This window comes from Corylus avellana, chromosome ca3 (genome assembly GCF_901000735.1).
Source record: "Corylus avellana chromosome ca3, CavTom2PMs-1.0".
Taxonomy (NCBI): Eukaryota; Viridiplantae; Streptophyta; class Magnoliopsida; order Fagales; family Betulaceae; genus Corylus; species Corylus avellana.
Window position 1 is genome coordinate 33,808,645 of NC_081543.1, and position 25,999 is coordinate 33,834,643.

The 25,999-nt window shown below is 33.3% G+C and overlaps 1 long non-coding RNA gene across 1 annotated transcript; it reads left to right on the top strand.

Moving 5' to 3' along the window:
* Positions 1–1,699: 1,699 nt before the first annotated feature.
* On the top strand, positions 1,700–3,025 carry LOC132176375 (uncharacterized). Its single transcript, XR_009439513.1, has 2 exons — positions 1,700–1,825; positions 2,730–3,025. It is a non-coding gene; the product is annotated as an uncharacterized LOC132176375 (long non-coding RNA).
* Positions 3,026–25,999: the final 22,974 nt, after the last annotated feature.

Below are 25,999 nucleotides of genomic sequence, written 5' to 3' on the forward strand. Positions count from 1 at the left end.
TATATATATATATTTTACTTTTTTTAATTTTTTTTTAAAAAAATTATGCTTAAAACGTCGTCATTTTGGGCTGGATATGTGTTGTGATTTTAGGACATAAAACGACATAGTTTTGGGGAAGGGTAAAATAGGTATAAAACATCCAAAACGACGTAGTTTAATGTTAAAGGGGTCCAAAGTGAAAGAAAACCAAAGTTCAGAGGGTCTAAGTGAAAGCTTTAAAAATTCAGGGAGAGTTTTTCAAATCGACTGAAACTTCAGGGGAGTTTTATGAAGTTTTCCCAATAAAGAAAGTATGGGAGTGGCAGGTTTCCAGAGACTTTTGTGGTCATGATTTTCTTAGGAAAGATTTTTGTGGCCCTCAGATTTAGGACGTGGCATGTTGCTGGCCGTGTATGTCAAAAATGTTGAATCGGCACTTTCTACACGGCAAGTTCGCAGCAGCTTGATCACACCAACCATTTAATGCTGGGATTCGCTTGCATTTAAGCTCCCTTTGACAAAAATGTTATTTCATTGACAAAATCGCATTTCCGTGCTTTGCTTTTCTTTCTTGTCTTTTTATTTTTATTTTTTATTTTTTAAATATCTTTAAGCTGTAATCCACTTTTTTATTTTATTTTTTATTCTTATAATATCAATCCCTTAAATATCTTCTAATAAAAGACCAAAATGCTCTCCTTTTCTTTTGCTAAACTTTCAAACAATCATTTCGAACTTCACGGTCCCTCTTCAAAATAATATCATTTAAATACCAAGATAAATCGATTTACTTAAGCTCTTAGGTTATAATATATCCACCAACTTTATAAATTCTGTTAAATTCGAAATCTACTGTCAATTTGATATTTTGTCCCATGAAACTTACAAAAATCATAACTTAAATTAGCAAGGGTTAGAGTGACATATTGGCCGGGAGTGATGACAGAATTATTTTTGATGCTTAAATTAGCAATGATGAAATCAAGAGGGTATAGGGACAAAATATAATTGAAAAAGCTTGACGTGGACCGCTTTACCTTTATAGAAGTTCTCCAAGCGAGCTCAATAAGACAAGTATTGAAAGTTAAGGAGACTAATAGGAAAAATCGTTTTTTCTTTTAATTTATTTCTCTTTTGCGGTGACATCTCTGAGGGCTCCTTTACAAGAGATGCATACATATAAGATCTTAACCCAATTTTTATATTAAATCATGCCATAGATGTACAGAATAAAGGAAAGTAATTGAAGACAAAAATCGTTTTCCAATGGGACAAATGTGGAGTCCCAAAATGGACTTGCATGAATGTAGAGTCACAACTTGTTTGGTAACGGACATGTATAGTTAGTTTTTGGTTTGGAATAGGAGGTAATTGATGTAATATAAAGTAGATAGAATTTTAAATTTTTTGTATAAAAAAAGTGAAAAATTTTGTTTTGTAGTAGATTTTTTTTTTTTTTTAAATAATTATAAAAAGTGACCAAATGATATAAGAAAGTAAGAACGTTAGGAAGTTGATTTTTATTTTTTATTTTAAAAAATAATAATAAAATTAAGACTTGTAAAGTCTTTAAGTCTTCTTAAGTCCTAAGTCTTCTTGCCACTACATTTGTGGACTATTCCGAAGTCAATAAGTCTTCTTACGTTGCTTCCTTTTCCACATGGAGAAGCTTGCATGCTCCAGAATGCACCTATAAATAATAGTAGGATAAATCATAAAGCAAACACATTCTAGTACTCTCATCCTCGCTCAAATATGAAGACATTTCTTGTACTATGCTTTCTCTTGGCTTTCATAATCTTCCTTCCTTCCGACATAAAAGCTCGACAATTATCTCATACTGGTGAGAGACTATACCAATTCCAATGCATGCCTTCTTATTTTCTAACATCAAAAAGATGAACTACAACATGCATGCACTAGTTTTATGATTAATTTGTTATTGCATACCTAACTAATATTGAAACTATGCTTCATGCTTCTACTTCATTATTAATTTTGTCATTCATTTCAACCATATTTTAACTTTTCACGATCTTAATTTGTTGATTAGATATTATCAATTGGAAGTTTTAGGCTATTAATCTATCACGTTATAGAAGAAACTTCATAAAATTTTCCTAAATTTTCTCGCGTTTTAAAATTATTTTCTCGAAGTTTGAAAACTTTTAATTAAGGGTATCGAATTTTTAGTTTCTTTCAATTATCTTATTCCGTTAGAATTTTCTGTTAAATCTTATCAAAATTTTCAAAATACCTATTTTTTTATTATAAAAATAAAATAAAAAATTGTAAAGATTCTGGGGTTTATTTATTTTATATTAAAAACATATTCGAAACATATTTGCTATATATATAAATGTGGGTATTTTGACAAGATTTAACAGAAAATTCTAATGGAATTGGGTAATTGAAAGAAATTAAAAGTTCAGTATCTTTAATTGAGAGTTTTTAAACTTTGGGAATAATGTCAAAACGAGTGTAAGTTCAGAAAGGTTTGTGAAGTTTTCTTTAAGTTATATTAATACTTTGGAAAACTGAACAAGAGGGTGCAGGATTAATCATATCAACAAAAAATTTTATGATATTCAATAACGCGAGAAATTAATGTTAAAAGAAAAATTAAACAGAAAAAACTAACCAGTACCATGTATGAGGTTGATTTTGAATTTATCATATTCATGTACAAGTTACTGTAAGTTAACGGGGAAAATTGCAATTGCTTAACATTAATGTTACATGTACAGTGGAACATGATAGAGCTTCTGTACCACCATCTGGCTGCAACCCTAGTGTTGTAACCGGCCAGAATTGCGGGCCTAAACTTGCACCGCCTCCAATACGACGTGGGGCTCAAAGTCCATAGCCACTGCATGAAGAAGAAACATCTGGTTTCAATAATGAATGTGCTGAAGAAATGATAGTATTTGAAGAATAAGTTGGTTATGGAGAAATTGCTGCAGCTTTGTTGTATTTTTCCTTTCCTTGCTGTAAAACTTGCTTTCCAGGAATAATTATTAGCATCTCTATGGATGTTAGAAGAGATATATGTTTGGAAATAATTTTGATGGGGCAAAATATTCTTTGTCGATATTAAACCATATTAATACGAAAAATAATAGTAAAAAAAATAAATAGAATTCAATAGAATAAAATTAGAGTAAAGAATATAATGTTATAGAATCACACAAGAACATTGTTTAAAAATTGAATAGAGTATATAACTCGGTGCTATTAAATCTCTTCACATGCAACCTCCCAAAATTATATTATGAAAATATGTAGAAGAAGATTCAATCCATCGACCATTTTCGAAACCTTGTCAAAGTTCGAAATGCAAAGAGGACCAGTCATCAAATTGTGTGTTCTCTTTTCTTCATGTGAAAACCGATTACATCCAAACACCTTCACTTTTCACTTGCCCCATACCACTCGGTCTCCCCCGAGTCAACCACCAGTGCCGAGTTCCAGCTCAAATCTCCGGTCATTTTCACCAGAAAACTCATATCCGGCAGCCTAAACACCATGTCTCTCAGCCCTGGCCTCAATAGTTCAAGTACATGACTCGCCGGAGAGACCTGTCGGCCTGCCTCAGCCTCTCGTCGGCGCCAGAATTCCCCTAAAATCCGGTGATATCCAATCTATTCACCCCCGATATGAGCCCGAGATCCACAAGTCGTCGACGGAGAAGAGATTCCTTAGACCGGGTTTCACTTAATGCCCCTATTGAGGGGTGGAACTACATGCCCCTTGGGGCGGGGCCCACCCCTAAGGGGGTCACGTAGTCTCCAAAAATTTTTTAAATTTAAAATTTTAACTTTAAATTTTTTAATTTTATCTTCCAAACTCTATTTGTCTCTAAAATTCTTAATTTTGTTTTTCCAAACTACAAATGTTAGTTCCGCCCACAGCCACGCTAACCTCCATCTAGGCCATAGAAACATATTTGCCAGCAAATAGAGGCAAATTAAGTAGAATATACTCTGCTCTGCTAATGAAAGAGAGAAATTTGGAAGACACAGGAAAAACATAAAGACAAACGAGAGGCAAATGGCGGTTGTGTTTTGAGTAGAAAGTGGCAAGCGGTCATAACTCTTGAGGATTAAAAACATCAAATTGACCAACAGAAATAACCAAAGAAAACCTTTTGGTAAAAAAAATAAAATAAAATTGATTATAACCAAACGGTTATAACTGATATTTTCTTAAACCACTTGTCTTAATAACATTAAAACATAGGATAAAGTTTAGATACCCCCTCAAACTACTATCGAATTGACAATATTCATCATAAATTTTCAATTGTGACTATATCTCTCAAACTACCAAAATATTGTCAATGTCCCCTTAGAAAAAAAAAAAAAAAATGCTCCTATATATTTTTCAATAAGACAAAAATATCCCTATAAATTTTAAAAAAAAAATAATAAATTTTAAAAACGAAAAGTTTTAATTTAAAAAGAACTATTTTTTTAAAACGAATTTTTTTAAAAATTTTGTTTTAGAAAACAAAATTTTCTATTTTCTTAAATGAAAATTTTTATTTTTTTTTTAAATGGAAATTTTTATTTAAAAAGTTATAAAACAAATTTTTTTTTTTTTTTTTTTTTTTTATAGAAAGGATTTTTTTTTTAATTTTAAATTTTCCACACTTTGGATTTTTTTATTTATTTATTTATTTTTTTTTTAGTTTTATGTTTTTTTCTAGAAGTTTTAGTATTTTTTGTTTTTATTTTACTAAGGGTAGTTTCGTCATTGGGGGAAACATTGACAATGTTTTAGTAGTTTGGGAGGACATTGTCACAATTGAAAATTTGGGAGGAGGACATTGTAAATTAGGTGGTAGTTTAAAAAGGGTATGTGGACTTTCTCCAAAAAAAATATTAGTGTGTGTTAATGCCCAAACGATCATACAAATTAAAAATCCAATAGCTATTTAAAATAAAGTTTGTAACACTACAACAATCTCCCACACGTTACAAACACTAACATAAAAAGAGATTGAAAACATGCATCGATGTGGTACCCAAATGTTTTACCCACACTTAGGATAAATAAGTAGGAATTTAGTTAATGAATCGTTGTGCAATTAGACTCTTCTAACAAAATTCACAAATTAATTAAACTTATCATCCACATAACTTTCTCTAATCCTTTGGGTTGTTCTATAATGGGTTGGCCTTATACATGCCATGTACTCGGGTTTCATAAACCCTTTTTAGAGTTTTCATTTAAAAAAAAAAAATTAGTTAGTAAGGTTTACTATGGAGTCAAAATTGGTTGCCTTGGAAAAGACAAGAACTGAAGATAAATGGCCAAAGAGACTATTGATTAGTTGATTTGCCTTTATATGCTAATCCAGTTCCACATGTCTGTTCATTGTGATTCTTAAGTTGTCATAACTTGAGCAAAGAGCAAGATTTATAATGAGAAAGTGCACAATATTATAAAACAACTTATTGAGAACGATGTAACGTTCATGGACTTTGTGAGGTTATAAAGAAACTTTACAGATCTTGACGAAGCCACTAGAAAGAAGGCTAATGAGAGAAACATCGAGGGGATGACTAATACCCAAATTATGAAAATGTGATTGATACCCAACCTCTATGATTGGAGATCCCATGAATGAGGCTTAATGGGAAACGAAGTCACATGTGAGAAAGGTGTGGTACTATCATTTTATGGAATGGAGTGTTTTCTGTACACATTTTTTATGGATGCCACCTATATGGGTGTGGAGGTGGTACCACCTATGAGACTTGGGTAAGTCTTGGAGTGCTCATGAAAGCCCTTTCTATGGTATAACAACAAAATATGCAGAGTGAACGAGGATGACTTTAAAACTCTTAATGGATCTAAAAGAGTATACTGATCGTGCAATATTCTCAAACGCAATAAACATGCAATAATATCGACTAAATAGACAAAAGTAAAACATGCACATCACAATCATAAGACAAAGATTTGTTTATAAAGTGAAAAACCATTTGAACATATCAAAGGGAAAAACCAATCTGGGGAAACCAAACTTGGGAAATCACTAAATAAGAGATCCAAAATATAGACACAAGAAAAACTTACAACCCGATGTAAATCCCTAGACTATGTACGACAATAATTTACCCACTTACCTTCAAGCTTGACAATCTCTTCGCAATACATTTCCTCTCTGATTAGTCGGTAGACTCTTGTAATAAGAAATAATACGAAATGAAGCTCTCAGGATACATATACAAACTCCAAGGAAGGCAAGGTCACAACTTAACACAATGTTAGGTGTTAAAATATTCATATTTTAGCCCTTAACTTATATTTGTTAATTCCTTAGTTTTGATAGTTTGTGCAATTTTTTTTTTTTTTGTGTTTTCTATGTTTTTGTAGGTCATGGAAGAAAATGAAGCACTTCTAAAAAGTTTCAAGCTTAAAGGGCAAATTGGGAAGACCTAGAAGATATGGTTAAGCTTAACCAATCATAATTTAGGACCTATATGATGTGGTTAAGTTTAATCAAATAAAGGAAATGATTAAATCGAAATTTTTCTAATTGGAGTCAAAATCGGATTTGATTTAAATTTGGATTATACACATGTCTCGGTATTTTTACCATAACTTTCAGTTCAAGTATTTGATTGAGATGATTTCAGCGGCATTGGAAAGTTAACTTAAAATGCTAACACCGAAAGCTCACAATCTCACAAAACACACTCACAAAGGTTTCTAGCAGCCTGGGGGGTGAAAGAGAGAGGTGTGAAAAACTGAAGGGGGTAGGGGTATTTATAACTGAGGGGCTCTACCAACTCTCCAGAAAAACAGCGAACGTCCGCCAACCCTAACGTACGTCCGGTACTATTTACACAACGATCCAAAGGTTGCCTCGTACGTTAAGGTATTATCCAAAGGGTATTCCAAAAAGTAGCGTATGCCTATGTACTATCTGCAGAGCGTACATACTGTGGTCCCCCTCATATGTCTGCACTACAAACAGAAGCGTAAAGTCCAAATTACCCTTCTAGTGTCCTTAATGACCCAAAACTCAAATTAACCTCCTAACTAAACTACCTAAGCTTAGTTAATTATTTGGGTCACTACACACTTGCTATCTTTCTCTCAAATTATTAACTAACTTAAACATCAGAGCTATCTCCACTGGCACATCCCAGCAAGCTCTTATCTTATTCCTTTCTTTTGCAGGCTAGCATCTCTCGGACTCAGTGCCACGTCACCTCTCGAAAACTGTCATCAACACACACACACACACACAAAATTTCCTCCAAACTGGTTTGGAGGAAATTTTCTTCAAACAAGTATCATTCAACATTTTTTGGTGTCTAAAAAATTAATGTTTGAGTTCCTAGATTAGTGGAATAATAATAAATGACTGTTAAAATATTTAAAAAAATATATGAGAGATGACACTAATAGATTGAAGGAAATTCCTTCAAATCCTATATATATATATGAAAAATATTTTAAAGAAAATTAATTTTTTTTAAAAAAATTCTTTAAACATTTTCTGACAAAAAAAACATTTTATATCAAAATAAATGGAGCCTAAATTTTCACCAACCATAAGGTCATCTGGTCTGAGCGGATTAGCTCTTTGATTTTATGGATGGCCAACGATTATCGGGTCCCGCGAGATGTATTAAGGGGAAGAAAATGGAGAGAGAGAAGAAGAAGAAGAGTGTGGGAAAAGAAGAAAATAGAAAGAAAGAAAGTATGGGAGTGGCAGGTTTCCACTTTCCAGAGACTTTTGTGGTCATGATTTTCTTCGGAAAGATTTTTGTGGCCTCAGATTTAGGACGTGGCATGTTGTTGCTGTTCGTGTATGTCAAAAATGTTGAATCGGCACTTTCTATACGGCAATTTCTGGGAAATTGCCGTGCAAACTGATCACACCACCATTTAATGGTGTGATTCGCTTGCATTTAAGCTCCCTTTGACAAAAATCTACTTTCATTGACAAAATCGCATTTCCGTGCTTTGCTTTTCTTTCTTGTCTTTTTTTTTTTAAAAAAAAATATCTTTAAGCTGTAATTCACTTTTATATTTTATATTTTATTTTTTATTTTTATAATATCAATCCCTTAAATATCTTCTAATAAAAAGACCAAAATGCTCTCTTTTTCTTTTGCTAAACTTTCAAACAATCATTTCTAACTTCACGGTCCCTCTTCAAAATAATATCATTTAAATACCAAGATAAATCGATTTACTTCAGCACTTAGGTTATAATATATCCACCAATTTTATAAATTTTGTTAAATTCAAAATCTACTGTCTGTTTGATATTTTGTCCCATGAAACTTACAAAAATCATAACTTAAATTAGCAAGGGTTAGAGTGACATATCGGGCGGGAGTGACGACATAATTATTTTTTATGCTTAAATTAGCAAGATGAAATCAAGAGGGTATATGAACAAAATATAAGTGAAAAGGGTTGATTGTGGACCGCTTTACCTTTATAGAAGTTCTCCATCTCTAGTTGGCAAGCGAGCTCAACAAGACAAGTATTGAAAGTTAAGGAGACTAATATAAAAAATAGTTTTTTCTTTTAATTTAATTCTCTTTGGGGTGACACCTCCAAGGGCTCCTTTACAAGAGATGCATACATATAAGATCTTAACCCAATTTTTATATTAAATCATGCCATAGATGTACAGAATAAAGGAAAGTAATTGAAGACAAAAATCTTTTTCCAATGGGACAAATGTGGAGTCCCAAAATGGCCTTGCATGAATGTGGAGTCACAACTTGTTTGGTAACGGACATGTATAGTTAGTTTTCGGTTTGGAATGGGAGGTAATTGAATTTGATATAAAGTAGATAGAATTTTATATTTTTTGTATAAAAAAGTGAAAAGTTTTGTTTTGTACTAGATTTTTTTTTTTGGTTTATTTAAATAGTAATAAAAAGTGACCGAATGATATAAAAAAGTAAGAACGTTAGGAAGTTGATTTTTTTTTTTTAAAAAAAAAAAAAAAAAAATTAAGACTTGTGAAGTCCTTAAGTCTTCTTGCCACTACATTTGTGGACTATTCCGAAGTCGAGAAGTCTTTTTACGTTGCTTCCTTTTCCACATGGAGAAGCTTGCATGCTCCAGAATGCACCTATAAATAATAGTAGGATAAATCATAAAGCAAACACATTCTAGTACTCTCCTCCTCTCTCAAATATGAAGACATTTCTTGTACTATGCTTTCTCTTGGCTTTCATAATATTCTTCCTTCCTTCCGACATAAAAGCTCGACAATTATCTCGTAATGGTGAGAGACTATACCAATTCCAATGCATGTCTTGTTATTTTCTAACATCAAAAAGATCAACTCCGGCATGCATGCACTAGTTTTATGATTAATTTGTTATTGCATACCTAACTAATATTGAAACTATGCTTCATGCTTGTACCTCATTATTAATTTTGTCATTCATTTCAACCACATTTTAACTTTTCACAATCTTAATTTGTTGATTATATATTATCTAGGCTATTAATCTATCACGTCATAGGAGAAACTTCATAAAATCCTCCTAAATTTTCCCGTATTTAAAAATTTTTTTTTTCAAAGTTCAAAAACTCTTAAATAAGAGTATCGAATTTTCAATTTCTTTCAATTATTTCATTCCATTAAAATTTTCTGTTAAATGTTGTCAAAATTTTCAAAATACCATTTTTATTATTATACAAATAAAATAAAAAATTGCAAAGATTCAGATGTTTATTTATTTTATATAAAAAAACATATTTGAAACATCTTTGCTATATTTTTTATTAAAAAAAAAAGGAAGTATTTTGACAAGATTTAACAGAAAATTCCAACGGAATTAAGTAATTGAAAGAAATTGAAAGTTGAGTATCCTTAATCGAGAGTTTTTAAACTTTGAGAATAATGTCAACATAAGTGAAAGTTAAGTTTCCTTTAAGTTATATTAATACTTTGGAAAACTGAACAAGAAGGTGCAAGATTAATCATATCAGCAAAAAAGTTTATGATATTCAATAACGTGAGAAATTAATGTTAAAAGAAAAATTAAACAGAAAAGACTAAGCAGTAGCATGTATGAGGATGATTTTGGATTTATCATATTCATGTACAAGTTATTAATGAAAGTTTTCTGTAAAATTCATGTGAAAACCAATTACATCCAAACACCCTCACTGTTTCACTTGCCCGATCCCCCTCGGTCTCCCCCGAGTCAACCACGGGTGCAGAGTTCCAGCTCAAATCTCCGGTTATTTTCACCAGAAAACTCATATCCGGCAGCCTAAACACCATGCCTCTCAGCCGTGGCGCCAATAGGTCATGTACATGACTCACGGGAGAGACCTATCGGCCTGCCTCAGCCTCTTGCCGGCGCCAGAATTCCCCAAAAATCTGGTGATATCCAATCTATTTACCCCCGATATGAGCCGGAGATCCACAAGTCTCTGTCGGAGAAGAGATTCCTTAGACCGGGTTTCACTTAATGCCCCTAGCTCACTAGCTGTGAACCACATCCATGCTAAGTCGCTAACCTCCATCCAAATATAGGCCATAGAAACATACTTGCCAGCAAATAGAGGCAAAGTAGAATATACTCTGCTCTGCAAATGAAAGAGAGAAATTTGGAAGATAGAGGAAAAACATAAAGACAAACGAGAGGCAAACAGCGTTTGTGTTTTCAGTAAAAAGTGTTGCTCATTTTATCTTGGCCATCCATTCTTTTAACCACAGATGTGAAGTTATTTTTTCAACTGCAGGGAAGCCGGATCCGAATTTTAATACCAAAGCATAACTCTTAAGGATTAAAAACATCAAATTGACCAAAAGAAATAAACCAAAGAAAACCTTTTGGTCATTAAATAAAAATAAAAAATGATTATAACCAAACCGATATTTTTTTAAGAGAGCTGCTGCTATACGGTTCTGGCAAAAACCATGGGTTTGTTGCCCACCAATCAACGCGTGACACGTCATCAATACAAGAAAAAATGCAAAAAATTAAAGTGAGAACAAAACACCAAATCATATATGAGAGCAGCCAAAGGGGAGGAGCTGGGCCACAAGGGGAGGAGCTGGGGTGGTTGGCGAGCAACCCCTGCCACGGGGTGGCCGGCGTGGCCACCCCAGGCCATACGGGGTGGCCTGCGCGGCCACTCCCAAGCCACGGGGTGGTTCGCGCAGCCACTCTCAGACCACAGGGTGGCCAGCGCGGCCACGGGGTGGCTCGTTGGCCACCCCAGGCCATATGGGGTGGCCTGCGCGGCCACCCCCAAGCCACGGGGTGGCGCGCGTGGCCACTCCCAAGCCATGGGGTGGCGTGTGGGCGGAAGCAGAAGAGGCGTTTTCGGGCGGTAGCGTAAGGTAGAGGTGGGCGACAGGTCAATGTGGGAGGAATAATATGGTATTTTGTTCTCATTTTGAGTTTGTGTGTTAAGTTGAGGTGTCGGCTTGTGGGTGGTGGGCAAAAAACCCCCCTTTTTGGCTTGACCGAATTGAAGTTATTTCCTTTTCTTAAACCACTAAACAATATCATTGTTTAGTCATTGGGTATTGACTAAACAATATCACTAATATGACGTTGTTTCACTTTGTTATGCATAATCGTTCGTCTTCTTTGTCGTGCTAATGTTGAATTTTCAAATTTGTTTCTATTGCAAAATTTTGAATTGAAGAATAATTTAGGGAAAAATCCACTTTACCTCCCTGAAGTTTCATGAGTTTTTCAATTTAAACCCCAAAGTTTAAAAATTGGCAATGTACTCCCCTAATTTTCGTCAAATTAGGGGGGTATATTGCCAATTTTTAAACTTTGGGATTCAAATTGAAAAACCCCTGAAACTTCAGGGGGATAAAGTGGATTTTTCCCAATAATTTAAAAGCAACATTCTATATACTTATTTCACGCATGAAAATAAACTTAAACACATTAATACTTAAATGTGTTTCATATAGTTATACACATTTTGTTTCATGTAATATGAATGGTTGAATCATATTACAAAGCAATTATGAATTAAAGATTTAAATAGGAAGAAATTCATTTGAAAAAAAAAATACTACACAACATTTGGGAATTAATGATACAATTCAAAATAACAGGATGACATGAATTTAAGAAGATCGAATAATTGAAATAATATTATATTTCAACTAAAAAGTATAAATACATGTATTTCAAATAACAAAAAAAATACCTCAACGAGTATTGCAATTGAATTCCCAATAAAGCAAAAAAAATCACCTGTGTTCAATATTCTAAAACATTAACTCAAGAGATTGTGTACATATTATTGAACTATTTTAAAAAAATAAATAAATAACAAATAGCAAATAACACTAATTAAAAATTTTAAAACGTAAAACATGGATGAGGCTCTCATATCTTCAGGTAATGACGTCAAATTTAAGAATTTTTGTTTAATATTAAGTTCGCAACTTTAAAACAAAATTAAAAAAGAATTGTTATTTTTAAATACAAATTTCTGGTTTTTAAATGTTTAAAAAATTTAAAGAGGTTCGTTCTTTTAAAAAATTAATTTTTTTTTAAATCGTTAATTTATTTTATAAAAACATCTTCCATGGACGTAGGTTCTGGCATGTGCATATTCTCACCTCTTTTTTTTTTTTTTTTTTGCAAACGATTCCTCACTGAAGACAATTTTTAATAGTTTATTATTAATTGTACAATCTTTCAGTCTTACTTATTCAGGTAATGAAGTCAGAATTAAGAATTTTCGTTTAATTTTAAATTCTCAACTTTAAAACAAAATTAAAAAAGAATCTTTATTTTTAAATACAAATTTCCGGTTTTTTTATATGTTTAAAAAACTTAAAAAGGTTTATTTTTTAATATTTATTTAAATCGTTAATTTATTTTATAAAAGCATCTTCCATTCTTCCAATGCACATAGGTTCTGGCATGTGCAAATTCTCACGTTTTTTTTTGGGTGCAAAGGAATCGTCACTGAAGACAACTTTAAATAATTTATTATTAATTTAAAAATAATTTCTTCCACATGCATTTAACTCTTCTCAATGACAACTTTATTATTAAAAAATCATATTAAATCAAAAAATTTAACGAATGCGTTTTTTTTAAATTAAAAATTTTCGTGTTTCTAAAAAAGTTAAGAATTGGTTTGCTTTTGTTAGAAACCTACGAATGCGTTTTTTTTAAATTAAAAATTTTTTTAATTGTTTCAAAATTTAGTGGTTTGCTTTTAATTGTTAGAAGCTGATGAGTTTTTTTTTTTTTTCACTTTCTCCTTTCTGCCGACACTCACAACAGTGGTGTTTGGTAAATGGGTTGGCCTAGATACTGTAGTTGATGTGAAAAAAAAAGTAAAAATGTTTGGTATAAAAAAAATGAAAAAGTGGTATGGAAAAGTGAAAAAATTTTGTTTTGTAGTAATTTTTTTATTTGAATAATAATAAAAAGTGAATGATTTGATATAAAAAGTAAAAAAATTAGAATGTTTTGATGTTAATTTTTTTGAAAAATGATGATAAATAGTGTTTGGGCCAACCCCAACCCCAACATCTATTCCTCCTTTCTTCTTTCCTTAGTATTCACAACATCTTCCTTCGTTCCTTGTTTTGGGGCTTTCTCTTGCTTCTTACTTCTTCTGGTTTATTCTCTCTTCACTTAAAACTGATTGTGTGGTTTTATTAGTATTTGGTTTTATGTTATTCAGGAAAAACATAATTTTAGGGAAAAATTACTTGTATTAACATTTTTATTGTAGAAAAGTAGGTACTATAATAGACTGTCGTGTATAGGTAATATTTTTACTTTTAGTTTTCCTTCTTGGTTGTCAGCAGCCAAACATAGGCGTACCTAGAGCAAAACTTTAGTGAAAAATGGCATCAGATCAGAAGGTGGACATTCTTGAAGAAGTCACAAAGCACAACAGCGCCAAAGATTGTTGGCTTATTATTTATGGGAAGGTCATATTTTTATCATGAACTTTTATCTTTGATTCTTTTCTTAGTTAGTACTGTTCTTTTCTCTTTTCTCTGAATGGTCTTATATATGTAGATCGAAAGCTGCTGCTATACGGTTGGGGCAGAAAACATGGGTTTTCTACCCACCAATCACCACATGACACATCAGCATTTTAAGAAAAATGCAAAAACTTAAAATGAGAACAAAACACCAAAACAAAGAACAAAATAAGGGCAGCTAAAGGAGGATCACCAGCCCCATTTGGGGTGGCCGGCGCGGCCATCCCAAGGCCACGGGAGGTGGCCGCACTGCCACCCCATAGGCCCTGGGTGGCCCGCGAGCCGCCCCTCATGGTGGCAGGGGTGGCGCGCGCCACCCTAGACAGATCTGGGGGTGGCGCGCAGCCACCCCCAGGAAAATCTGAGGTGGCTGCGAGCCACCATAGGCCTTGGGGTGGCCCGCGAGCCGCCCCCCGTGGTGGCGGGAGTGGCCCGTGCCACCCCAGATCTTGCTGGGGTGGCACGCCAGCCACCCCAGCAACATTTTGGGGTGGCGCAGGCTGACGAAGAGATAGAGGGAGAGAGGCAGTGGCGGTTCTAGCGGAGGCGACGGCGGCTCTGGCGGAGGCAGGGTGGCAAGTCAATGTGGGAGGAATACTATGGTGTTTTGTTCTCATTTTGAGTTTGTGAGCTAAGCTGAAGTGTCAACTTGTGAGTGGTGGGCAAAAAACCCTCCCATTTTGCCTTGACAGAATGGAAGTTATTCCCATGTAGATTACACTTTATTTCTTTAGATCCATCACACGTATGGTTTGTTGAACACGTTTGTTCATTATTAAGTCTACAGAAACATAAGAAAGATTCGGTCATTCATTAAAGTCGCACATAAGAAAGATTTCATTCATTCAATTCGTACATAAAAAAGATTTGGTCATTCATGCAATTCGTTAAACCACTCTGAAGGTAGATAAAACACTACATAAAAACATAGGTCAGCACAAAAATGAATTTATATAAAAGATAAAAGTTCAATAAAGATAAAGCTTTTAAAAGTAGACTTACTGAAGGTAGATAGCCTTTTCTATTCGTTAAACCACTCTGAAACAGATTCTCTTGGTCTGTATAAATCATTTTTTGCAGATTTTAAGATATTTTGGATAATTAAATCACAATTGACTCAAAATAAATAACATAAGTAAAACATGGAAAAAAGTTTTAAAAAGTAACTTACCGAAGTTTAGAGATTTTTCTTTCACAACTTGCTTTAATCTTGAAAATGTTTTGTAATGATTCCCACTGCACTTATTTCAGAAGCTCGAAAGTTGCTTAAAACATCATTTGATTCCATATCAGACAAGAACAATAAATGTTGGTTTTCACAATTCTCGAGTATCATCCTTGCTTTATGACTTTTTAATCAAACATCTTTATGCTCGAGTGTTGGCAGACAAGATCATTAAGGCAGAGACTTCTGCATCTCTAGCCTTAGAGAAAGAAAACCAAAATGAAAATGAAAATGAAAAGGTGAAAGGAAAATCAGATCGACCAAATTGCTTTTAAAGCTCGAAGGTTGCTTAAAACATTGTCTGATTCCATATCAGATAAGAACAATAAGGTGGTGTTTGGCAAATGGGTTGGCCTAGACACTGTAGTTGATGTAGATTGATGTGAAAAAAAGTAAGAATGTTTGGTATAAAAAAACTGAAAAGGTAGTATGGAAAAGTGAAAAAGTTTTGTTTTGTAGTGATTTTTTTATTTGAATAATAATAAAAAGTGAATGATTTGATTTAAAAAGTAAAAAAGTTAAAATATTTTGATGTTGATTTTTTTGGAAAATTGTGATGAACAGTATTTGGGCCAACCTCATCCCCTTTACCAATGACAGGGTTCGCAATTCTCAAGCACCATCCCTCCTTTACGACTTTTTTTCCAAAAACCAGTTGAGTGTTGGCAGACAGGGTCATTAAGGCCCCGTTTGCCAACAGCCCGAAACGGTATTGTTCCAGCTACAGTACCACTCTGATATGTGCAGCAAAAAGTGTACTTTTCAATATTAATTTTTTTTTTTAAAGCAAAATATTTTTTTTTAAAAAAAAAAAGAGGAGAAAGATCGGGGTGGTTCCACGACCACTTATGACAAAGGAAATGGGAGCCACCATTTTTCTGAAGAGTTGTTCCGGAGCCACTGACTTACGTCTGGCCACCACCTCATGAGCCAGGGGTGGGCCACCCTTGGCCAAAAAAAAAAAAGGGATCCGGTGCATTTGGGGTGTGGGACCACCCCAAAGAGGTGGGAGTAGTTCCCCAGAGCCACCCATACCCGGCCGTATGGTGGCGAAACTCTAAAACCAAAATGGAAGTTAGGTTTTTTTATTTGAGGGCCGGGACCACCCAAAGTGAGGTGGTTTGAAGCCACCCACTCACGGCTGGTAATGGGTGGCCGAAACTACCCGACCCCTTGAAATCGATACTGATCCTTACATTTTTTGGCCAGGATGACCACCCGGATCGTGGTGGCTGGGGCCAAAATGGGGTGGTCCGCGACCACCCCTGCGGCTCAAGGAGATGTTTCCGATCTTTGCAATTTTATTTTATATATATATATATTTTAATATTTTGCTTAAAAAAAAAAATTAATATTGAAAAGTACACTTTTTGCTGCATATATCAGAATGGTATTGTAGCTCGAACAGTACCGTTCCAACTACATTACCGTTCCGGGCTGTTGGCAAACGGGGCCGAAGAGACTTCTGCGCCTTCTACGCGTAGAGCCCCAGCATGACATAAATATTTTGGCTCAATGAGCAAATCCGGATTTCAAGGTAATTGAATTTTTTTTTTTTTTAATTTCGCTACATATCATGGAGTCCCTTGGCGGCCTTGCGTGAGCTTCTTCAACTTTTTATTTCTTAATTTTATTGCCGCATGCTAATTGAGTACCCCAAGAACCCAACCACCACTTTATTCTTTCTTTTCTCCTTTTCATATCTTCCACCCCGACCAACATATATATATATATATATATATATATATATATATATAGGTCATACGTCTACCAACACTCAAAACACACCTCCAACAATTGTAATTAATTAATAGCAATATCATCACATACTCATCAAACTTAATCTAATCTTTCTAATACCCTTCTTAACTTATTCTTCCATCATTTCCTTCTTAAAATTCAATCATTCACTATTTGATCACCCTCTAATTTGTTATTTTAATAGTCTTATAAAATAATTCTTTCTGTACTTCAACCTTTATACTTGAAGATTCTTAAATGAGCAAAAAAACCCACTTTTTAAATTGAAAACCCAATCTGAAAAACTATAATTATACCATCTTTTCTCTCACTGCCGGCATTTCTCTTAGTAACACTCACCGTCTCTTTCTTCCATAGATCTCCTTCTAAGGGTTGGAGAAGAAATAAGAAAAAAACAAAAAAGAAAAAAGAAAAAGATGAGAACATGTTGGCGTGAATGGGGAAAGAAAATAAGAAATAAGTGAAAGTGTAATAATTAAGTGAGTGCGTTTTTCTAAGGGTGGGGCTGTTTATTTTATACTAAACTTAGAGTGCTAGTGTGGCATCCCACATCGCCTGGGTATGGAGATGGGGATGTGCTTAAATGTATATTACACTCTTAATGACAACAACGCGTTTTAAAGCCGTAATGGTCATGATCCCATCAGAACTCCGCAGTTAAGCGTGCTTCTGCTGGAGTAGTACCAAGATGGGTGACCTCCTAGGAAGTCTGGTTCGAGGGGAGTCAAAAGCAGACAATATTGTGTGTCATTGGGGTGAGATGTTACAGCTAGGGACAGTAGGGGTGTAGTTTTCTTTCCACAAACGGCACACTTAACTAACTTATATATCTAATCTAACCACTTTATTGTCTTCAATAATTATCTGTTGTAGTCACACCGGCACACACCATTATACATCCTCATAGGTCATACGTCCACTGACGCTCAAAACACACCTCCAACAATTTGTAATTAACTAATAGCATTATTATCACATACTCATCATACTTAATATAATCTTTTTAATACCCTTCTTAACTTATTCTTCCATCATTTGTTTCACTTCCTTCTTAAAAATCAATCATTCTCTATTTAATCATCCTCTAATTTGTTATTCTAATAGCCTTATAAAATAATTCTTTATGTACTACAACCTTTATACTTTGAAGAATCGTAAATGGGAAAAAGAAACTCGTAAATATTATTCTAACTCAATCAAAATACATCTATTACAAAAATGTAAGATCATCATCCATTCTTGACTAATACATGTTGTGCCTTGATGAATTCTAGGGATGAAATTGATAAGCAAGTGAAGCTGGATATAGGTAAGTTTCTAAGCTGGAAGTCCATATGTATACTCATATTATATATTCTCTTTCTTAGGTCTTGCAAGGTCAAGAAAAAGAAGAAGATGAATAGAGAGTCTTGATGTGCTGCAAATATAAGGGCTTGAAAAGCATTTCAGGGCATGATATGCATGTGACTTCTTTCAAAGTCATTTGGAACATACATATCGAGTGCTCTCTATCTTCTGTCATGTAAGATCACTAAGGAAAAAGAGAGATATTTAGCCTGAGAAGCATGATCAAGGATAATCTTGCTTCTACAGGACATTATCAAAGATAATCTTGCTCCAATGGTTTACTATGAGAGTATAGAAAGTTGGGTTTCATGAATCAATTTGTGATGCTGCATATTTCTTTTGATAAGTAAGAAGAAACTCAAACTCGAAGAAAATTTGAGTTTCAGTACATGAGAAAATATTATAGGAAGATCATAGGTGAAAACTTTGATCAGAAGAATTGTGTTTTAACTTAGAAGGGACTTGACTTTTATAGGAAGGATTCTGGAGACAAATTTCGGTCAAATTTATGACAAGAGACATGATCCAAAATCAACGGGATCTTTTTGACAAAAAAATCCTTCGTCGCCCGAGGTCGTTTGCCGTATGCTCTTTTACTGTTGAATTACCTCAGGTTAAATTTTTTTTTTTTTTTTTTAAAAAAAAAAAAAAAAACACAAGCATGCTTCTTCCTAAAGCACTGCCATACCTTACAACTCTAAGTTTTCTGACATCTATTCTCCCTGCACGTTCTTCCCAAAATTTCATCTCTCCCAAATTCTTCTTATTCTCAAATATTTTCCTTACTCTCCTAAACATGGCAACATCATCATCATCCGTTAACAACATCGACTTCAATGGTGCTCCTGCAGCACAACCCATTGTTATGTCTAATGTACAACCTGACTTGCTTCTTGCTCACCCTGAAGTGCCTGCTGCACACCCTAACATACCTGCTGATCACCCAGACGAACCTGCTGTACACTCTGGCGTATAGCAGCCAACTTTTTTCTTTGACAATCATCCTATCATCATTCATGATTCTGTTATGCTGCATGATTCGACTGCTATGGCGGTGGCCATAGGCCTTGTAACTCCACGGGATCAAAGATTGTTGGCTGATAGGTCTGATGCTGACGCTATTAATAATTCATTGGCATTTAGTATCCAAGGTGCTGCTTCAGTTTCTGACATGGCACGTCGTTTAAGTGTCAGAAATGAGGAGATGAAGATCTTAAGGAATTAGGTTGGGATTTTACATCGACTGCTCAAATACCTCAAACAGAAATACGTGGATTTGAAGCAGGAAAATAATGAACTGGAAAAACTGGTGGTGTCGTATAGAAAGGACTTGGGAGTAAAGGTGGTAGAAATGGAGAAGACTACTGCCCATCTCCAGCAACAGCAAGAAAAGCTCCGAGTCGATATACAGGAGTGTTGTGCATCTTTCCGCCCAAGCTCTAGCCAGGTACCTCATTTGAAATAAATATTCCCTTTGATAACTCATCAATCTGAAATATCTATAATTATGCTCATACTAAGTTTTCTCTTTGCAGAAGTAGTCTCTTGGAGAAGCACATCCGCTATGCAACAACTCTTTCTTCTTCTTTTTTTCGTATTAATGAACATTTGATCTGTAATATATATAAGGTCCTGAGCCTCCAATCACCTCATCCTCCACCTGCTTGATCCCTAGTAATTTTTGTTTTTATTTTGTTGTTGTTTGCTTTAATTTTTTTTTGCTTTGTAATTTTTTTTTCTTTTTTTTTTCTTTATCTTTATATTTGTGTAATTTGTATAAATATTTAATAGAGTATTTTATTTTTTTGTCACTATAGTTTTTTTTTTTGCTTTGATTTTATTTTTGTGCTAATAGCAATTAATCTTATAATGCTTATTTCTTCTCCTTTCCTCATTTTATTCACAGCCCCCTTTTTTTTTCTTTTTCTTTTTTTTATCTCTTCGTCTCTCTCTCTCACCACACTCTCATTCACGACACAACATTGTGCAATAATTGGCCTTGGCGGACCAACAAACTGGACCAGTACATGGACTCGCATTCACTACTTGTCACTACGAAATCCTCATTCATAAAACCATAATACAATTATTAAAACATAATTAATAATCTTTTCTAAATCCTTGAGATACCTTATAATATATTTTTATCGATCGATATTCATGAAAGTTGCCTATAATCCAAATGAATAGGTACTATATATCACAACCTATCTTTCATTTTTTTTTTTTTTAAATATATCCATCTATATCCCCAATTTGATTGTAATACTAAAATCCTCAAAATTATTACACTAAATTGATTTTTTTTTTCTAAAGGTGATGACATAACAAACAAAAAATATTAATTATTAGAAAAATACTCATGTATCATTTATTAAAGACCACAAAAATACAGACTCTACTTAGCTGAAACGTGGCTTCCCAATACCTTTTTTTTTTTTTTTTTTTTTTTTTCAGGTCAAAAATTTACGTAACCTTATAACCATTACTATTGCTATGATATAAGAGGGTAGCTTTTGGATTTGCTATAATATAGGGGTTGCAGTGGAGTGCCACGGGTACAAACAAATTGCATATTCCAGTTTGACGTGCATCAGGAAACCAATAGGCACGATAATGGGTTAAGACATGTATGTACTCCAAATATTTATCTTTAAAAAAACAAAAAACAAATGGTAAATAGCACTATCCAAATTTAAGAAATTTTAAAATAAGCCATTTTCATAAGAACAAAATTTAAATGTGTTGGGCATTCTTCTGACAAAATTTAAGAATCTCATATCGGCCACGCCACCATTTTGACCTTGTGTTGGTAGACAATTAATATTAGATGGGAGTAGATTGATTAGATAGGTTTTTTACATATATTCAATTGGAGTTGATATCAGTTTACAAATAATCTCTTCCTTATGCTGCCTTTAGCTCTTCCTAATGCTAACTTTGAGAGCTGATAAGCGGCAATGGGATCTAAATCTCTTCGAAAGTTATTCGTTTGATGATATTGAGGTCGATGATGTACAGTTGAGTGATTGTATTGATTAGATGCAATACGTTTTCATTTCTTTCTTCTTCGATATTCTTGTATGAATATATTAAAATGGAGTTAGATTGTGTTATGATGTAAAACTGAAATTGCAGAGTTGTAGGAAGAAGAAAAAGAAGGTGAACAATTGGTATTCTAAAGAAGAAAAATATAGTTGACAATTGGTATTCTTAATTATTATTATTATTATTATTTTGGGTCTCATCTTCGACGCCTAACATAAATATTTTGGATCAAGGAGCAATCCGGACTTCAAGGTTACATTTTTTGATATTTTAATGAACATGGAGTCTCTTAGTGGTCCTGTGTGAGCTTTCTAAATTGAAAACACACATTTTTGCTTCACATTTTAATTGCTAACGGCATTTCTTTATTTTTTTTGCGGCAGACTAATTGACTGCCCAACAAAAGAGATTTCACATATTGAATACTGCATCATTTAACGAAAAATTTTAATTTTAATTTTAATTTTTTTTTTTAAAAAAAAAAAAGGAAAGGGAATTGCAGGAAGTGTGATTTTGGAGATGGGACGAGTGCAAAGGATTAAAAAATTAAAAAATACTTTTTTTTTTTTTAATTAAAACTTAAGCTTATTACTTGTTTTTTTAAAAAAAGATATTTAAATATATAAAACACATAAAAAAACTCGTGGACTGCAGAGGGAGGTGAAAAAAAACGAAGAAAGAGGAAGGAGTGTTTGAGTGGGGAAGTTGAGGGAAAAAGAAAAGAAAAAACACAAAAGAAAGAAAGAGAGTGGATAGTAGAGTCTCTAGTAGTTTCTAGGTGCGCAATAATGCTAAATGAAAAGAGGATCCGGCTTCCATGCTGTTACTAAAAAAAAAGCACGTATATTGTAGTGTAAGCAACGGTAAAGATTGAATCTCTAAAAAATTTTCTTCATTTTCTCTCTCCTATTAAAAGTTTTTCAAAGTAAGTCAATTTTAAGATTCAATCTTAACCGTTGTTTACACTACAACATACATGCTATTATTAAAATAACAGCATGTAAGTCAAATCTATGAAAAGATAAGTATGAGTGAATGTGTCAAAATTCAACTTCATATAAAGAAAATTAAGTGAGGTGTGTCAGTGTGTGCGTGGGGAGAGACAAAATAGTCAAAAAGTTGCATTAAATCCGGATTTGTTTCTTGAGCCAACCAAAAATTTGTAGCTGCATCTTCTTAGTGGTTTTTGGTAAAGGGTTGGCCTAGTCATTGTAATTGTTGTAGATTAATGTGAAGAAAAAAAATATATATATATTTTATATAAAAAAAATAAAAAAAATTTTGTTTTATATTAATTTTTTTTATTTAAATAATAATAATAAAATAAATAATGTGATATAAAAAGTAAAAAAGTTAATATATTTTGATGTTAAATTTTTTAGAAAATTGTAATGAACAGTATCTAGGCCAACTCCAACCCCTCTACCAAACAAAGCCCAACTTAAGTCATTTACTTTTTATACATTCTAAAAATTTCCTTTTTTTAAAAAAACAAATTTCGTTTTAAAAAGTTAAAAAAAAATATCATTTTTTTTTTTTTTTATGTTTTAAGTTGCATCTTGAAATCCGGATTTCTAAAAAATTCATGCATGCGACCAAATGGGAAGTGTGGCCTGCAAAGTGAAGTGAACGCATCTTTCACATTAGAAAATAAAATGCAACCACAATTGTTTCACAGCAAACATTCATAAAATATGGAGGCTCTCAAATCGGTGAAAAAACAGTGTCAATTAAAAAAAAATTATAATTGATGCTTGCACATTTCACAGCAAACATTCATTAAATATGGAGCTCTCAAACAAACCCACGAAAATATTAAGAAAAAAAAAATCAAAAAAACCCAAAAGCTTAAGATTAACCCAAACAAACCCAGAGAACATACCCAAAAGCCCAAAATTAACCCAGAAAATTAAGAAAAAAATCCAAAAAAACCTAAAAATCAATACCCAAATTAACACACAAGATTTAAGAAAAAAATATACAAAAAAAAAAAACCCAAAAAATTAATACCTAAAAGCTCAACCCAGAAGATAAAAGAGAAAAATATACAACAAAACCCAAAAGCTCAAGATTAACCCGAAAAACAAAACCCAAAAATCAATACCCAAAAGCTCAAGATTAATTGAAAAATATACCAAAAAACCAAAAAAAACCAAAAAATCAAAACCCAAAAAGAGCTCAAGATTAACCCAGAAGATTAAGAAAAAAAAAAAAAAAAAAGACTCAAGATTTACCAAGAAAAAAAAAAACCGAAAAATCAAAAAATCAAAACCAAAAAAAAGCCCAAGATTAACCCAAAAGATCAAGAGAAAAATATACAAAAGCTCAACATCAATTCAATACCCAAAAGCTCAAGATTAACCAAGAATTAAAGATTAACACAGAAGATTAAGAGAAAAATATACAAAAAAACCGAAAAATCAAAAACTCAAAAACCCAAAAGCTCAAGATTAACCAAGAATATTAAGCAAAAAAAAAAAATCCAAAAATCAATACCAAAAGCTCAACCCAGAAGATTAAGAGAAAAATATACAACTTAGGCTCCGTTTACTTCGACGTAAAATGATTTCTAGAAAATAATTTTCGTATTTTACGGTGTTTACTTCAACGTAAAATAGTGGTCAAACCGAAATCATTTTCGGTTTGACCAAAAACCTTTTACATTTTCAGGAAAATGGTTTACAATTTTTAATTTCGTAAACCATTTTCCCTGCAACTCGACGCTTTTCTGATTAGAAATAAAAACAAAAAAACCCGACGATTTCTCTTCACCCTCCCGCACAGCTACAACTTCTCCTTCACCTTCACGCTCAACACACATAGGCTGCACAACTCCTCTCTCTCTCGGCTGAGCTTCACTCTTCAAATCCGAAGCAGATACTCATCTCTCTCTTTCTTTGTTGAATTGTATGTATGGAGCGATTCATGGAGCATTTTGATTTTGGTTTCTTTCTCTGTTGGACAACTGGAATTCATGGAGCATTTTGATTTTGGTTTCTTTCCCTATTAATGTATCAGATCTGCGATTGTGTTTTACTCTCGTATCAATCAGTTGGGACAGATTGGGTTTTGGGTCTATGGTGTGGATTTTGGAAAATGAGAACTTCTAGAGTTGTTTTGGTGTTTAATTTTTGGAGTTTTTGGTTGGTAGCTGTTGTTTTTCCTGCTTTTTGCCTTGAATTGCTCTGACTGGCTGCGAAGAGAATATGGGATGCGATTATGGGAAGAGAGTAGAGAATAAATGCTTTAGCTCTGTTTATGGTTGAATTTGGCTATGATTGTTTTGAATTTCTCGTGGTTTTGCCCACTTTGGTTCATGTTTGTAGAAAAATTCATTACGCCCCCTCTGCCTCTTATGTAAAAAGGGAGCCAAAAAGAATTGTAGTCTTGCAAAAGTGGTTTACTTGAAACCTTTTTCACAAGAGAGGCCCAGTTACTTTGGGCAATTGCAATCCATGGCTTTGAACACCAACTGTTTGACGAAAATGGCCAAAGAAGAAGTTCACCAACAGCAACATCACCAACTGGGTCTCTGTCTTTGTCTCTCTCTTTCTCTCTCTCCCAGTTCACTCCCTCAACCTCACCACCACCACCTCTGTCCTCTTTTTCTCTCTTTTACCATTTTTCTCTCTAGATTTTCTTGCTCTCCATGGACCGAAGTGACAAGCAGCAGCAGCAGCTGCAGTTGTCATTGGCCAAGTGCGCGCGGCAGCGATGCAACGAAGAATGGTTTGTTTTATGCATTTGTTTTTTCTATGTTTGAGTGTTGTAATTCACTCCAATTATCTTATTTTTATTATAAGCATATATTTTCATTTCTTAATTGTTTGATATCTCGGTTTATGCCTTTTATCTTGTAATTAGTTCTTATTCCTATTCATGTGTTCAATTTAACCTAGATGTATGGACATTTTAAATACAGAACTTTCAAAATACGTTTTCTATTTTTCTATTTTCTTTTTCTCACAAAATGGAAAATCCAAAAATATTCTCAGTTAGGTTGATTGTTTTTGTCAAATTTTAACAATCAAACATAAATTATTTTATATTAATATTTTTATATTGTGAATAAAAATTACATTTTATAGGTTAATATAATTAAATGCAAATATTAAAAAAAAATTGATTTTCCGTGCGCGCAGTAAACACCGTAAAATGTTTTCGGTGAAAAACATTTTCAAGAAAAATGACTTCCCTAAAAATATTTTCCGACGGAAATCATTTTACGTCGAAGTAAACGGAGCCTAAAACCAAAAATCAATACCCAAAAGCTCAAGATTAACATGAAAAACAAAACCCAAAAGCTCAAGATTAACCCAGAAGATGGGTGAAAAGAAATATATACAAAAAAAGGGAAAAATCAAAACCCAAAAAAAGCTCAAAATTAACCCAGAGGATTAAGAGAAAAATATACCAAAAAAAAAAAAAAACCCAAAAATCAATACCAAAAAAAGCTCAAGATTAACCCAGAAGATTAAGAGAAAAATACACACAAAAAAAAACCCAGAAATCAATACCCAAAACCTCAGGATTAACCCGAAAAACAAAACCCAAAAATCAATACCCAAAAGCTCAAGATTAACCCAGAAGATTAAGAGAAAAATATACAAAAAAAAAAAAAAAACGAAAAATCAAAACCCAAA